General features: G+C 47.5%; 1 pseudogene; it reads left to right on the forward strand.

Moving 5' to 3' along the window:
• Nucleotides 1-9,859: 9,859 nt before the first annotated feature.
• On the forward strand, nt 9,860-9,961 carry LOC141173239 (U2 spliceosomal RNA; annotated as a pseudogene).
• The last annotated feature ends 6,728 nt before the right edge of the window (nt 9,962-16,689 follow it).

Consider the following 16,689-nt stretch of genomic DNA (forward strand, 5'->3'; position numbering starts at 1 on the left):
AAAATGGTTGGTAGGGTGATTTTAACCAATCATCAAGCTTTTACTCTCCCCAGGATGACACAGGGGTAGAAAAGTCGTTTCGGATCCATGATTTGTTCATCTTTATGAACGTGAGTCTGTCTACATTATCAGTGGAGAGCCGCGTGCGCTTATCTGTCAGCACACCACCAGCAGCGCTGAACACACGTTCAAACAGAACGCTGGCTGCGGGGCATGACAAGATCTCCAAGGCGTAAGTGGCTAGCTCCGGCCATTTATCCAGATTGGAAGCCCAAAAAGAGCAAGGGTCCAGTGACACAGTCGTGGCTTCAATGTTTACTTGGAGATACTCCTGTACCATCGTCTCTAGGCGTTGACTATGTGTCAGACTTCTTGTCTCCTGTGGCTTTGCAAAGGATGGGCTAAAAAAGTGGTGAAATGATTCCGCAAAATTGATGTTACCAGCAGATACTGTGGTTCTGTTACGGTTTGAGTGCTGAACACTTGACGGTCCCACGGTTGGCAAGTTGGAACTGTGAGATTCACTACGTGCACCACTGGTATTTTGTGGAAAAGCACATGTAAGATTCTGCAACAGTCTCTGCTGATACTCCTGCATGCGTGCATCCCTTTCTATGGCAGGAATAATTTCTGCAAATTTACTTTTGTACCGGGGATCTAACAGTGTGGCAACCCAGTAGTCAGGATTATTTCTAATTCTCACAATTCGAGGGTCATGTTGCAGGTAGTGCAGCAAGAAGGCACTCATGTGTGTTGCGCATCCAGGAGCACCAAGTCCCTGTTGTGTTGGTGGCGAGGTAACAATCATGCTTCCTTCCTCTGTCCTCTCCCCCCAACCTCGCACAACAGAAATGTGATCAAGGTCTCCCTCATCTGATGAGTCTTCCATCAGTTCGTCCTCCACTTCTTCCTGGGCTCCTGCACCTTCCTCACTAGTTTGGCTGCTACCATGCGCCCTGGTAAAATCATCTCCCCCACCCTCACATGCCTGCCGCCTTGGTGCTGCCGACCGTCTGGACCTTGCAGATGTTAGCCCTTCCGCATACAACTCCTCCTCCTCTACTTCCTCCACCTCCTCTTGTGCCACCACCTGACTCCGAATTCTGTTTAACATGTGCTCCAGCATGTAAATCACCGGAATAGTCATGCTGATAATGGCATCGTCAGCACTAAACATCTTCGTCGCCATTTCAAAACTGTGCAGAAGGGTGCATAGGTCCCTGATCTGAGACCACTCCTCCAGCGTGATTTGCCCCACCTCTGAATCTCGTTGGCCCAGGCTATACGTCAGAACGTATTGCACCAGGGCTTGTCGGTGCTGCCACAGTCGCTGCAACATGTGCAGAGTTGAATTCCACCGGGTAGGCACATCGCATTTTAGCCGGTGAAGTGGCAGGCCCAACGACTTCTGTAGAGATGTAAGTCGCTGAGCTGCGGGATGCGAACGGCGGAAGTGAGCACACAGCGACCGTGCCCTCTGCAGAAGGCCATCTAGTCTGGGATAGTGGGCTAAAAATTGCTGGACAACCAGGTTCAACACGTGAGCCATACAAGGCACGTGTGTGACATTGCCCCGGCGAAGGGCCGCACCCAGGTTTGCAGCATTGTCGCACACGGCCTTCCCTGGTTTCAGGTCCAGTGGAGACAACCATTCATGAAATTGGTTCTCCAGAGCTGACCACAACTCCTCAGCTGTGTGACTCACATTTCCCAGACATTTCAATGTAAAAACCGCCTGATGACGTTGAGCCCTACTGCCAGCATAGTAAGGAGGTGTGCAGGATCCCTTCTGCGCAGTTAGAAAGCTTGTGGCATGACCAGACAGGCTTTGGGTGCAGGTGGAAGACCGAGAGGAGGTTGAGGAGGCAGAAGCAGTGGAGGAACTTTGACATAAAGAGGATTGACGCACAACTCGTGGGGACGGCAAGACTTGGACAGCAGCCCCTTGTCCTGCTGTCACCATAGTTACCCAGTGCCCAGTCAGCGACATGTAACGCCCCTGTCCATGCCTACTCGTCCAAGTGTCTGTGGTGAAATGCACCCTGTCACACACAGAGTTTCTCAAAGAAGCGGTGATGTTGTGTGCGACATGCTGGTGGAGCGCAGGCACACCTTTCTTTGAGAAGTAGTGCCGACTGGGCATCTGGTACTGGGGCACTGCGACGGACATAAGGTCTTGAAAATCCTCTGTGTCCACCAGGCGGAAAGGCAGCATTTCTGTAGCCAAGAGCTTGCAGATGGTGAAATTCAACCTCTTAGCTTTCTCATGGCTAGGAGGAAATGGTCTTTTACTTGTCCACATCTGAGGGACCGAGGGCTGGCTATTGTGCTTAGACGGGGTTGATAAGGGTGTCCCCGGCAAACTGCCGGTCTGTGAGGAAGATGCAGGCGGACATGTTAGGTTGCCTTGATCCAAAGGTGGTGCTATCGATGTCGGACAGCGCTCAAGACCAGCTGGTGTTACCACCTCCAAAGAAAATGATGACCTGCCAATCACGCTGGCTGTTGCGGGTAAAGAGGTGGCAGGTCTGCGCCCCAAAACAGGTGTGACTGCTGTCCCCCCAGTCACAGAGGATGAAGAGGCCGCGGATGCACAAGATATGGCAGACGGTGGTTGGCCCGGCCGGCTAGGCCGCATTGTAGCACACTGAGCTTCCCACTGCAACTTATGCTTCATGTCCATGTGCCGGTTCATGCATGAAGTACTCAAACTATGTATTTTTTGGCCTCTACTTAGCTTTTGCTGACAAATGTTACAGATAACACGAGTTGGGTCATCTTTATCGATCTGAAAAAATGCCCAGGCTATGCAAGGCTTAGCACTGATGCGACCTGAAGAGCCACCACGACTTGTGGTGAGAGGCAGAGTTGTGTTTGAGGATGCAGTTGTTGACGTGCTTCCAGTACTACGTCTCTGTCCAGGAAGGTGCAACCTGACCTCGTCGTCACTAGCATCTTCCTCCACCTCCTCTGCTGACCTCATCTCTTGGCTGACTGTGGGTTGACAGTAAGTGGGATCTCCGACCTCATCATCATCACCCTGTGCGTTATCACACCCGTCGTCCTCAGAGCCAACCTGTTCCTGCCCTGACAAAAAACTAAAGTTGTCGCTCCAATCAGGTATTTGAGTCTTATCATCGTCTTCCTCATTGTCTCCACCAACAGGAGTTACAGTTTGGGAATGAGGGTCTACATTATGGTCAGAACCTTCTGCGTCTGGTCCTGGATCCGACTCATAAAGATTCTGGGCATCAGTGCAGATCATTTCCTCGTCTGGATTCACAGAAGCGCTGGAGTCGACCTCTGATTCCCAGGCTATAGTATGAGTAAACAGCTCTGCAGACTCAACCATCTGTTCTACCTCATACTCAGACGGGCAGCTGGAGATTTGGGAGCTGTGAGGAAGCAAGTGCGATTTGGGTGACACCTTTGAGGACTGGAGTATTTGTGATGTTGAAGTTGATGTGGAGGAGAGCCCACTTAAAGGAGCACTTGATATCCGTTGAAGCACCTGCTGTTTTTGTGCCTCATCTGGAATTTGTAGCGATTGGCGTGGCCGTAAGAAAGGGATCTTATCACATTGTCCGCTAAAAGAAGTAGACATTTTAGTTTGGCTGGAAGATGGTCTTTCTTCTGCACCTACCCCACGGACACAACCTTTTTTCCCCTTCCCAACACGCCTATTCCCCTTTCCACCAGCAGCAGGCCTTTTTCCACTCATTTTGGTGGTTAACTAATTCACAACTCTGGAGTTGTTTGCACAAAAAAACAATGGATGGTAACCGAGCAGAGCTGAGTGGCCAAACTGTGGTATTAGGCCAAAACTATTGGCTGGGTTAGATGCAGAAAAAAATTATTTTTAATTTGCAACCTGATGGAGGTCAGTATAGATGGACTAATAGAACAAGTCCCACACGCTGCTAGAAGCTCAAATATTTTTTCAGAGATAAATGAAGAAAAAAATTATTTTTAATTTGCAACCTGATGGAGGTCAGTATAGATGGACTAATAGACCAAGTCCCACACACTGCTAGAAGCCCAAATATTTTTTCAGAGCTAGATGCAGAAAAAAAATATTTTTAATTTGCAACCTGATGGAGGTCAGTATAGATGGACTAATAGACCAAGTCCCACACACCGCTAGAAGCCCAAATATTTTTTCAGAGCTAGATGCAGAAAAAAATTATATTCAATTTGCAACCTGCTGGAGGTCAGTATAGAAGGACTAATAGAACAAGTCCCACACACTGCTAGAAGCCCAAATATTTTTTCAGAGCTAAATGAAGAAAAAAATTATTTTTAATTTGCAACCTGATGGAGGTCAGTATAGATGGACTAATAGACCAAGTCCCACACACTGCTAGAAGCCCAAATATTTTTTCAGAGCTAGATGCAGAAAAAAATTATATTCAGTTTGCAACCTGATGGAGGTCAGTATAGATGGACTAATAGAATGATGCTATGCCCAAAAGATTTTACTTCACTAGGTGCAGTAAAAAAATTGGTATTCTGTACACAGGTGGTATATCTTGCAACACAGATAGGCTACTCCACTGACTAACACACTCTGCAATAGGCCAAAAAGGATTAGCTTTGCTAGATTCAGCCAAATGCTGTGAAAAAAACTTGCACAGCACTGGCACAGACCTGCCTGGCAAAAACTGATAGGAACTGATGTAACCTAGTCCTGAAAAGGACTCCAATTACAATTAGTCTTTACTCCCACAATCTATCTATTTAAGAGCACAGACCTGCTTGATAAAAGTCGTAGGAAATGCTGTAACCTAGTCCTTAAAAGGACTGCAATCACAACTATTCCCTACTCCCAAGCTATCTGTATATTTGTGCGAAAATTGTCTTGAAATTAACAAGGTATAGCGCACACAGCAACAGCGGTGCCGTCTAACACGCAGCTGCAGCAGTGAGAAAATGGTGGCGACGGGGAAAATGGCTTGGTCTTATAGGGCAAGGACATGTGACATACACTGCCAATCACACATGCCCTTGCTTGTGTGAAAAAAAGCACTTCGCTCCGTGTGTGCGCTGCTGATAGGCTGACAGATTGCACCTCCCCACTGCAAATGCGGGAAAGAGAAAAAAAAATGGAGATCTTCATTGTTCCTGCAGAGATCCATCCCCTGCCCCTCCCCCCGCCCCGCTGTACACTCAAACTGCGTATTAACATTAATTTTCATCATTACTGAGAAAAAATCCAGTTATGATTTTGGTGCACGAACAGTTATCGAACATAACCTCGAACAGCCGAATTTTTCTCAAATTGTTCGTGTTCGCCGACCGGCTCGAACACCGCCCAAAACAGCTCGAATTTGAGATTGGCAAACAGTTCGAGTAGAACAACGCTCATCTCTACTATTAAGCTCCGGGCCTTCTTGGTCATGGTCCTTGACCGGGTTGAGACATTCATTGTCTACAACCTGCCCCTCGACCCAAGGCTGAGGTACGAGGGACGTGTCTCCATCCTCTGCAGGCCCACACAGGATCTACGCTCAGGAAGGGAGATCACAATACCAAGACAAAAGACAAAAGACCAAAGACAAAAGACCAAGAGCCAAAATGGCTGTATATTAAATATGAAATTTAAAGTGTCACTAAAATGTGAGTCCTCCACCCTCACCCACTAATTTGGTTCCCCTAACTCTTGGTTCCCCAGTCTCCCTGTAACCAGGAGGGCAGCACCTATTGCATTCTAGCCCCCTCTGGTGGAGAAGTGTGGTGTTGGATGCGGAGGTTGAGTCCTGACCATCACACTGTTCTTACCTCAGCGGAGGAACACTACACTCCATTAAAGAAGCGCAGCATCCCTGTGGCGGTCGAACCCTTAGGGGCACCACATTCCCCCCTGGTGAAACACAGCACGTCCGCGGGCTGCAAAAGAGTAACACCTAGGAAAGTTTTCTTTTATATATAACAACAAACTATCTTCCCTTTATGGGAGGCACTTCTTCTTAAACGTTGCAAACATGACATAACATTATAAAAGTACAAAAGTATAAAATTATAAAAGTGCTAGCATTTTCCAGAGACATTTATGTGCAGACAGACGGGTTAAAGTGCAAGGACAAGAGTCAGTTCAGAAGCACGAGGGACCTGTACCAAACCCCCAACGTGGGCCCTGGGGTGGCTGCAGGGCATGAAGTTCCCGAGTTGGACCTCCAGGAGAGCCACCCTGACTGGTTTTTCTTCTGAGGTCTGAGGTACAAATATGTACGCGGTTTTATATATAACCAATATGGAGCACCTAAAGAGATGCAAACTATATACAGGAAAGGAGTCTGTCTGCTGCAAGTCCGCAGGGACCAATGTCTCCAGAAACTGGGGATAGAAAAATCAAAACATAAATGTCAACATTTTAACTTTTTAACAGGTTACAACCGCTGGGGCTGCTTAAATCTTGGGTTCCGTCCTGGGAAAAGGCTCATTCCTCCCGAAAGGGGCTGACCCGTCCCCTGATGCTGAGCGCGAGGGGGCGTCGCTCCCGAACACTTAGTGGACATCCAGGGCGTACCACCCCCGCACCCCATGGTGGCAAAAGTAAGTCACTACATCGCCCGGGAAGAGGTTCTGGCCAGGGTGTCCCTTCTTCAGCTGTGGCTCGACGTCCCGCCGGCTGACAAAGACATCGTACTGGTACTGGGGACTCCTGATGAACCCCCACCCCGCCTCATGGTGGAAGCGGATGACTTGCCCTTCCACACGGGGACTGGGATGGGTTGCCTCTTCCTGTCGGGCCCGGGACTTGGCAGCTTTGGCCCGCACCTCGAGGCGCTCACAGTGGAACTCCCTCTGGCGTTGCGCCTGAGCGAGTTGGAGGATCTGCTCACTGCACCGCTCACTCCTCCTCTGCGCTTCAGCCCGGGTCTCCCGGGGGAAGCCCATCAGGTCCCACCCCCTGGTTGTCCCAGGCCCACTCCTCAGCCTCCGGCCTGGTGACTGTCGGTGCGGGTAGCGGTGTCATTAGGGGCTGCTGCGGGTCCTCTGCAAGCGTGGACCAGTCCGGGTTGGGGCCGGTGGACACCTCTGCAGCTTCAGGTACTTCAGGTTCGGGAGTAGGGAGGCATCGCAGGTCCCCACCTAGAGTTGACGCTTACAGCTCCGGAGCAAAGACCTGCTCCCAGGTGACCGCACCAGGCAGGAGATATTCTGCCATGAGGTCCAGGATGGGAACAGTAGGCTCAGCAGCCGGGGCAGGGGTAGCACACTCACCCACCTCTGGGCCGCTCACGACCTCTGTCACCTTGTCTCCCTGAGCTTCAGCTCCTTGGCGGCGGGCCCGGATGCGCAGCAACATTTCTTCCCGCCACGCAGCCGTCGCCTCCTCCTGGGCCTCTTTCTGTCTCTGCATGACACCTGGGGCTTCCTGGTGGAGAAAATCCAAATCTCCCGCTGTTAGAATCTTGCCGCGTCGCTCCCTGCCGGGTGAAGGACCTGAACCGGGTTCAGAAGGCTCGGTAGGTTGCGCTCCAGAAGCGTCCATGTCTGCTCCCGAAGATTGCCAACCTCCGACTGCAATGGCCGCACCTTGTTGTTTTTCTTCTTCCTCCTCTTTCGGGGCGGATCCTGGGCGGCATGCTGACAGGCCTGCCTTCGTTCAGCCTATCCGGTTTGACGGGCATTGCCCCGCGGACAGTCTCTGATGGAAGGGGCGGTCCGCATGTTTGGTGCCATGCGGGAGCCCAGCCCACGATGGGGGGTGTTTGAAGACCGTCTTTTCACAGCATTATGACAGTTCAAGGTGTAAGGCACACAGTACCCGGTAGCAATGGGTAATTCCTTCCTTTGCTGCGGGCACGCTATTCTGCCGACTACGCCAAGTTTGTGATGCCTCTACTCGAAAGCCCCTTTTTACCCTGGGAGATGGGGACTAGGAGTCGGGTCCTAAGTTGGAGAGATGGGGTGCAGCCGTGGCCCATACCCGCTCCGTGCCCAGGGCTGTCACAATTAAAAGGATGGTATGGGCTTATCCGGGTTGAGTGGCTGATTACGACTACGCCACCTGTCGCACCTGGTGAGGGCCACCAGCGCCGCTGCAGTCCGCTGAGGCATGGTGATATGGCGGCCGTCATTGTTACTACTCCCCACAGGTGGAGCAAGGCCTCAGGGCAGAGAGGGAGGGGGTAGAAGTAGAGGAGACCGGGTGCTGCGTAGTGCGGTGTAGCGAAGAATAAAGAGTCCGGAGGCCATAGGGGTGAACTTCCAAGGCTTTACTCACATAAGAGATGGCAGAAGGAAGGCGACTCCCTGCTCCTCACGGAGTTCTGCGGTCACCAGGGACGGGGGTCTGACAACCTCCGAGTAAGTCCATCGTTCAATCAGGACCCTGCACCAGAGTGTTCCTGAACTACAGACCGAATCCTTTCCTGTCTGTGCGTGTCTAGATAGGCCGGGTCTCCCTCTGAACTTCTCTCAGAAAAAGGGTACGGGTGGCAGCTCCGCTCCTTCCGTTACCCAGTGGGATCCTCAGGGCCTACCGGCTTCCTCGACCAGGACATGGAGTAACAAGGTCGGGTGTCGGGGGCCGGTACCCCTCTTGCAGCCGGACTCCCTCTGAATATATCAGGCTGGCGAGGACAGGTGGCGTATACCGCTCCATCTGCATCCTCCCTGGGATCCTTTTGCTATGGAGCTACACTCTTAAGCTCCGGGCCTTCTTGGTCATGGTCCTTGACCGGGTTGAGACATTCATTGTCTACAACCTGCCCCTCGACCCAAGGCTGAGTTACGAGGGACGTGTCTCCGTCCTCTGCAGGCCCACACAGGATCCACGCTCAGGGAGGGAGATCACAATACCAAGACAAAAGACCAAAGACAAAAGACCAAGAACCAAAATGGCTGTATATTAAATATGAAATTTAAAGTGTCACTAAAATGTGAGTCCTCCACCCTCACCCACTAATTTGGTTCCCCTAGCTCTTGGTTCCCCAGTCTCCCTGTAACGAGGAGGGCAGCACCTAGTGCATTCTAGCCTCCTCTGGTGGAAAAGTGTGGTGTTGGATGCGGAGGTTGGGTCCTGACCATCACACTGTTCTTACCTCAGAGGAGGAACACTACACTCCATTAAAGAAGCGTAGCATCCCTGTGGCGGTCGAACCCTCAGGGGCGCCACACTTGCATGAGCAGCTGACACATATTCTGCTTCTGTAGAAGACAATGCGACTGACACTTTTTTTCTGCTGGACCAAGAAATTGAATTTTCTCCTCACTTGAACAAGTAACCACTTGTTGATTTCCGATCACTTGTATCTCCAGCCCAATCTGCATCCCCATAACCTCTGAGAGTGAGATCTCTTGATGCAGATATCTTAAGATTTAGCCTTTGAGTTTCCTTAAGATATTGTAGAATTCTCTTAGTTGCATTCCAAGTCTCTTTGGCGTGGCTTGCTTACACGTCGGCAGAGAATTCCTACTGCGGCTGTAATATCTGGATGAGTTGTGGTTGCTATATACAAAAGCGCCCCCACTGCTTGTCTGTAATTCTCATTGGTGGGTAGTAGAACCTCTTCTCCTTCCAACTTTAAGTAAGATGGATCCATTGGTGTTGACGCACCTTTGGCTTCTGACAGTCCAAATTGGTACCTTTGTTTGGTGTTTCTGATCTCCTGACCGGAGGTTGACTTGGTTCTTCTGTTTCTTTCTTGCTGGCTTCGGAGCTTATCCAGACTTCAGTGTTTTCTTTTTCAGTGTCTGGGTTTGGTGATTCAGATTCTTGTTCTTGTTTCTTGGCTTGAATGACTGGTGTAACTTCATGGAATTTGAGCGAAACTGAGTTCTCATCAATCACTACGTCTCTGCTGATTGTTACTGTGTTGGTCTCACCCAGGCAGATAGATTGCTTGCATCTATCGCTTCTCGGCCTTTTGGCTAACATCAAGTGTAGTATCTGTTCTCATTTAGTATATGTGCTTTGCTTTTACCAATATATTGTATTTTATTGATATCTATCTATCTATCTATCCCTTCCTTCCTGAGATGAGCTGCAATAATGCATTTGTCCTTTGCCACACCGTTGCACACACACCGTATACCTAGTCAGTGGCCTTGTTATCAGCTGCTACTCTTTTAATTCAACTGTCCCATCAGTTGGGTGTTGCTGAGTACCACGCATTTAAAAAAAATGTGGGGGCCGTTATGATTTCTTTAGTGAAATGCTGGCTCCCTCTGGTGGAGCACTGACTTCTTTAATTTTCTATCTGTGGATGAAAAAAAGATTAAAAAAAAGTTTGGTCTGAGATGTTGTTTTAAAGTGCTACCTATGTCTGTCAATCAGAGCATCCTATTGGTTTTCACCCAAGCAGATAGATTGCTTGCAATAGATGTAATGAGTGAATCTAACTGTAAAGGACATATTGATACTCATGCTAGAGCAACTCCATTTTGTCTGCTTGCTTTAAAATCATGTTATTATCATTCCTTGCATAACATACATTCTTTCTTTCTCTTTCCATCGAACTTCTCTCACACTAACTTTTTCTCAAGAGAACATTTTGTCAGACACTCTGTTATCTAACTTGCTTACGCCAGGTTTGACCTTGTAAAATTTCCATAGTGCTTCGAACTAACGATGATAATATGACCGTATATGTGTTTCCGTAATAATTGTACTAACATTAGTAAGCATATAGTACTGTAGTATGGCTGCAGAGTTGATTGGCTATTAAAATACTCAAAACAATATAAAATGCTAAGCAAAATAAACGGGATCAGAGATTCTTTGAATCCTCCCAATACAGAACATTGTTTCCGTTTGGTTTTCTGTGGATTGCAATCAACATAATAATTTGACACTCACTTGGTCAACCGTGAAGGGTTATTGCCCTTCCTTAACAGTTGGTGCCCTGACTCGGATCCCTAACCAGGGACGCCCCTCCACCTCTGGACGTCCACAAAGAGAGACTTGGTTTCAGCCTCCCCCACTTGAATTGGGACTGATCATCCCCCACAAAAAGCCACGGTAAGTGCACCAGTTCTTTACTGATGATACTGACCGTTTGGTGAGGTTTCCACGTGGTGTGTGGTTGTTTGCAGTGTCTTCGGACGTCCTGGTTGGATATAGTCAAAGGTGAGACTATAAGGGGTGTAGTCTCATTAGAGGTCTGATATTATTTAACTTCCAAGCAGTATCACCTCGGATTGACAAGTGAATATTGTGTGAATCTTCCCTTCTTTAACTTCCAACAAAGATTCTTAGAAAAGACTGTACATTGTTAGTTTCAGTCGCGACAGGTGATCGAAGATTGAGGAGGACACGCAAGTAGATATATGTATATCGAGTGTCCAGAGCGCTGCGAATTTGCAAAAGTGCTCCTCCTTTCATTAGCCGTCTGTACGATTCCCCCGACGGGTGGGGTGAATTAAAAGGTAGTAGGTAGTAGGTAGTAGTTAGTAATTAGTAGGTAGTAGTTAGTAGGTAGTAGGTAGTAGTTAGTAATTAGTAGGTAGTAGTTAGTAGGTAGTAGGTAGTAGGTAGTAGTGGAACAGCTGGGAGCTATGGCCAGACTCCGCTGTGCACAAAAGTTAAGAATCTTTGTTGGTTGTGAAGCCGCAGTAGTGATTAATCAATGTTTCCATGGAGCAGAAAGAATTTTGTCTCCCCTGCAGGAGGGGGAGGATGTGATTAATATCATGATCAGTCGAGAAGGGAAAAGATCTTTTAAGAATGCGCCAAAAGTGTTTAAGGTGTTAAATTTTCCTGTGGAGGGGAGGATTCAGCCTGTGTTGTGGGATGAAGGCATCCGGCAGCAAAGGGGCAGATTAGTTGACTGCTGTGGATTGTTGGAAGATGCTGAAACTTTAGGAAAGTGGCACATGAGATTTGTGATGAAGGATATGTTGAAATAGAGGAGGAGATGAAGCCTGGTTATTTCAATTACTTTTATGTCAAGAAAGGAAAATTACCTAGCACTGTGAGAAAAACTGTTTGTTTTGTGTTACAAAATGAAGCTGATGGGGAAAAAGTACAGGAGGAAGTACTTATGTGTCCACAACCCGAATCTAAAGCCCCTAAAGAAGCATTCCCTACCGCCACAAATGTAGCAGTACCCCAGCCCCTCAATCTGGAAACTGAGCGAGCAACTTTTACTTTATGAGATTAAATACCCTGCACTTCCCACTGAGAGCCAGCCACCATCATATAACCCAGACGGTTGGCTCTGTAATGTGTGTTGGGTCACTAATCCAGGATGGCGCAAGACGTGCTATAATTGTGGAGCACGTAAACCCGGTGTTGTAGCACCAACCTGCCCATTACTTAACGCTGACGGGGGTATTATAAATCACTACCCTCACCTGCCCCTACCATCATACTCCATTCAGAGGGACCCAGGGGGGGACCTACAATACAAGTTGCATCTAATGATTACATCCGTGACCATGGTCCGTTAAGAGAAGGAGAGGTGATAGCTACAAGAGCAGGATAGCTATCATGTTAGTTTGTTATACATGTAGAGAAAACCAAAAAGAGTAATGTCATTGTGTAAGATTACAGTACAAGATGTTAAATGCAGCAAGGAAGATAATGGAATGTTGAAATGTTGAAAAGTGGTGAATACATGTGAGGAAAGGTTGTGCTGAGTTTGTTGACCGAAGTAAAAAGTATGTAGATATGTGGAGGAACTTAAATGGTTAACTGAAATATGCTCGCTGCCAGATAAGCGCCCAGTTACAGCTGCTAGCATAGCAAAATGGCCTTGGCTTGATAGAGAGCAGAGAAAAAAAAAGGGTGAATGGAGGAAGAAAATACAGACAATAAGGGAAAGACGCTATGTTATGTGTATTACAAAGATACTGCTCTCCGATAATGGGGGAGTAATGAATTGTTGGAATCCATTGTCAGCAGATTATTGTGTTGCATGTCACGTGCCCCCCACCCCCACCCCATCCAGGAGACACACCCCTTGCCACTACCCAAGCCACTCCTAGTGCCCCATCCTCATCTGTTCGCCCAAAGTTCCAACCCTTGCTGTAGTGGCCATGTTGCTACACCCATTGCATCACCTCCAGCCTCTGACCATATGTCCCTTTGGTGGTGGCCATCTTGGTGCACCCTTCCTGTAGTATGCTTCCTTCTGGTGGTAGCCATCTTAGCACACCCAGAATACAGGCCGCAATACACACTACACCCAGAATCCCAGAATGTGTATGAGGAAGATCGTCATGATCAGTGTATGACAGAGCATTATATATGTTTATGTAAACTAATTCTCTAGATGGTTTTATATCCTTAAGTTTCTAATAGATGCACATACACGTTGTCTTGTCTGGTTTACAGTAATTGATTTAGCAAACGTTTTTGTTTTTTTTTATTAGAATTGCACTACACAAAGACTGTCAGCTTCTGTTTGCATTTACATATTACATTACATATTACATTTACACGGAGCAAATGTCCATCAGGGCCAGTGTTAGTCTCCTCAAGCATCTAGCAAAACTGAATTGTCGAGTCTCAGCCTCGAAGTTTCAGTTTTGCCTTGGTCAAGTGGTCTTCTTAGGCCATTGCCTTATTCAGCCAGACATCTCACAGAAGAAAGGAAGACAGTCATCTACGCACTACCATTCCCAAAAGATTCCATAGAGCTGCAACGGTTCCTCAGACTATGTACATACTGCAGACAATGGATCCCAGACGTCTTACGTCTCATGCAGTCCCTGTATGATGCATTAAAAGAAGACACTCTGGCTGATGTAAACAACAAGGACCACTAAAAACAGCTGCAACAAGCCTTTGAGCAACTAAAGTCAAGGATAATGACAGCCCCTGCCCTTGGAAATCCGGACTATGCTCAACCTTTCCATTTGTATGTCTCTGAGACAGGAGGACATGCAGCCGGGGTACTCACACAGATACACTGTACAAAGCAGCGCCCAGTCGGGTATTACTCAGCGCATCTGGACCCAGTAGCCAGGGCCTCCCCCAGCTGTCTACCTGTCTACGAGCGGTTCACGCCACACAGCAACCTAAGCATCTGTCTATATAGAGACACCTGCGGCTGCAGTGCTCGTTGATTTTGCCAGAAAATGTGAAATTACATCGGTGCACCATCATCAACCCAGCCAGCACCTGAAGGAGAGGGGAAAGAGGCTCCACTGCATGATTGTCCAGAATAAATTACTGCAGAGTCAACTCCACTTGTTCTAGTGGGGGAAGTACCCTTGGATGACCCAGAACTTACATTATATACGGATGGATCCAGATATGTTGACACCTCTGGCAGGTTTCATACTGGATATGCTGTCACAACTGAAGATACATTGGTAGAGTCTGCAATCTTACCTCCCAGTATGTCAGCACAGGAAGCAGAGCTCAAAGCTCTGACTGCAGGTTCTCCTGTGAAAAATGCGGAAAGCGTCAGACAATTGATGGAAGCAGTGCAACTACCAAGACAGCTGGCTGTCGTAAAGATAAAAGCTCATACCCGACCAGATGCCCCTGAAGCAAGAGGTAATGCACTTGCTGATCTCCATGCTAAGCGAGCAGCTCTTCTTCTGACATCCATGTCCATAGCTCTTACGCGGCAACAGGCCAAACAGCTAAATTCCGTGCCAACCCAGGATCAACCTGCAGAAGAGCATCAACCGGTCCCTCCAATCACAAAGCTATGCTCCACACAGCAAAAAGTCTCTAAAGAAGAACGCCGTCGTGGAAGGAGGCGGGTGCTAAGTTGGTAGATGGGCTATATAAGAAGAAACAACTGTACTGTTTGCCTCGACTCCTGTATCCAGCCGTTGCGGCCTGGGCCCATGGACCGGTACATCGAGGGAAGAATCAAGCTTTGTTACTGGTACAGAAACTCTATTGGGCTCCAGGAATTTCCACCGTGTTGAGTGCACAGCACAAAGGTTGCACAATATGCCAAACCTGCAACCCAGGTAGATTACAGAATGTACCGACAAAACACCTTGCCAAACCTTGCAAGTTGATCATATCACTCTCCCTAAAGCAGGACGATATGAATACTGCTTAGTGGTAGTGGATATGTTTTCCAGTTAGCCAGAAGCATTCGCCGTTCCAAACATGACTGCCAAGACTACCGCCAAGAAGCTGGTCTCTGAAGTTGTTTGCCGGTATGGTGTCCCAGAAGTTGTTGAAACTGATCAAGGACCAGCCTTTTCCTCATGCATATATCAAGAAATACTTACCATGATCGGATCAACAGTGACGTTACATACTCCTTACCATCCACAGTCAAGCGGCAAGGTGGAGAGATTGAATGGCACACTGAAAAGGCAGTTGACCAAAATGATGCAGGAGACTATGGCCCAGGGGCCTGAGCTCCTCCCCATTGCACTATATCACATACGCACCACCCCCATGGGGAAACACTAACTGTCACCCTATGAGATACTATTTAGGTCACAACCAGCTATAGCTAGATTTACCCCCACAACAATTATCAGAAGAAACAGATTATGTTGTGCAATATGTGATTCAGCTTGCCAAAGCCCTAACTAACACACATGCGTTAGTATCATCTTCTATTCCAGATCCAGCTGATGCAGATGGTTGTCATACCCTCAGGCCTGGAGATTATGTGTATGTGAAGAGGCATGTTCGGAAACACGGACTAGAACCATTGTATGACATTGTATGACGGACCATACCAAGTGCTCCTGACAACCGTAACAGCAGTAAAACATGAATTTTCTGAATATAAGTCTAGTGATTCAACATGTGGCAATCCGAATGTTGGATATTGTAGCCCCTGGGACAGATGCCTTCGTGGTGTATGTTATCAAATAACACAGTTTTTATTGATTTGGTACATAAATTAGTATTACAGCATTCTGCTTTATGGGATTTACCATCAGCCACATATTGGGTCTGTGGGAATAATGCGTACAAATGGCTCCCAGTCGGAGTAGGGGGACTTGTACATTGGCCCCGCTAACTTCAGCCACTTATCTTATTCCCCATAGTAAAGTAGATATGAGAGCCATCCCTCTTTGTTTTGTTTTAAATGTTTTATTTAAATTGAATCAAGGACACAGATAACAAATACAAAATAATCCCATAGAGAAGCAAGATCTGAGAGAACAAAGGTATTATACATACAATAATAGACATGTAATCAAGAATGTAATATAAAAGGCTAGAAAATGGGAGGGAACTCTGTTGAGTAGAAGAAAGGGAGATGATTCAAGATTAATGATTTTTTGAGAAGTGAACCAGGGATGAGGAGAAGGAGTCAGATGGGTTGGGGGGAGGGGGGGAAGGGGGTAGGTCCTATAGCAAATTAGTGATCAGATATCGTAATGGAAAAACTAGGAGTTTAAGGAGATAAAATTGACAGATTTCCTAAACTTTTCCCAAGGTGCCCATATTTGAGTGAATATGGGGAGGTTTCCTTGTGCCAGAGCAGCCACTTCTTCAATGAGGAATAGTTGATCAACTTTAAGAATAAGTTGTTTTTTGTTTGGGACGTTAGTTGAGCGCCAGAATGTAGGAATAAGAAGTTTACAAGCTGATAGAATGAAAAAAGCCAACTTTGAATCGGTTTTCCTGCTTGGATCTAAAGGGAGATTCAGAAAAATATGTTCTGGTGTCAAGGTAGTAAGTAAGTGGAGGACTTCATAAATAATTTGGGAAACTACCGTCCAGAAAGTTTGGATGGCCTGGCATGACCACCAAATATGAAGGTACGAACCCTGTCTAGTACCACAACGCCAGCATAAGTC

The sequence above is a fragment of the Phyllobates terribilis genome, unplaced genomic scaffold, assembly GCF_046119375.1.
Source record: "Phyllobates terribilis strain yellow unplaced genomic scaffold, ASM4611937v1 Scaffold_12__6_contigs__length_324123572, whole genome shotgun sequence".
In the NCBI taxonomy this organism is placed as follows: domain Eukaryota; kingdom Metazoa; phylum Chordata; class Amphibia; order Anura; family Dendrobatidae; genus Phyllobates; species Phyllobates terribilis.